This window comes from Schistocerca serialis, chromosome 3 (genome assembly GCF_023864345.2).
Source record: "Schistocerca serialis cubense isolate TAMUIC-IGC-003099 chromosome 3, iqSchSeri2.2, whole genome shotgun sequence".
NCBI classification, from domain to species: domain Eukaryota; kingdom Metazoa; phylum Arthropoda; class Insecta; order Orthoptera; family Acrididae; genus Schistocerca; species Schistocerca serialis.
The window spans coordinates 878,183,050-878,183,705 of NC_064640.1; positions in this window are offsets into that span (position 1 = coordinate 878,183,050).

Consider the following 656-nt stretch of genomic DNA (forward strand, 5'->3'; position numbering starts at 1 on the left):
ATTTCGGGACAGCTCTTTTTAGGAGGAGTCGGACAACATATTACTTCCCCCCCCCCCCCCCCCCCAATACATCTCGCGTACTGACCACGAGGAGGAAATTCGAGAATGTAGGGAAGTAGAGCCAATACAGAGGCTTACCGACAATCATTGTTCCCATTCACTATTCGCGAGTGGAACAGGGTTGGAGGGATCAGATAGTGATACCGAAAGTACCATCCGCCACACACCATTGGATGGCTTGCGGAGTATAATGTAGATGTAGATGGTGTAGATGTAGACAGAAAATTTCTTAGAAGTTGATCTGATAGGAATCAGTTTCCATACTTTATGACCTATGGAATTAGATAAAAAATACTGAAAAATTCTCACAGTGATAGCTGTTCAAGAAGTCGCTATCATGATCGTAATTTTGGAAACTTGTGGTAAATTCTTATGGGACCAAACTGCTGAGGTCACCCGTCCATAAGCCTACACACTACTTAATCTAACTTCCGCTATGGACCACACACACACACACACACACACACACACACACACACACACACACACACACACACACGTATAATATCCACAAGGCGCTTCATACATATGTTTGGACACCTTACGTAAGTTGAATGAAACATTTTCAGTCTAAAATAATGCAGGAATTGCCTTAA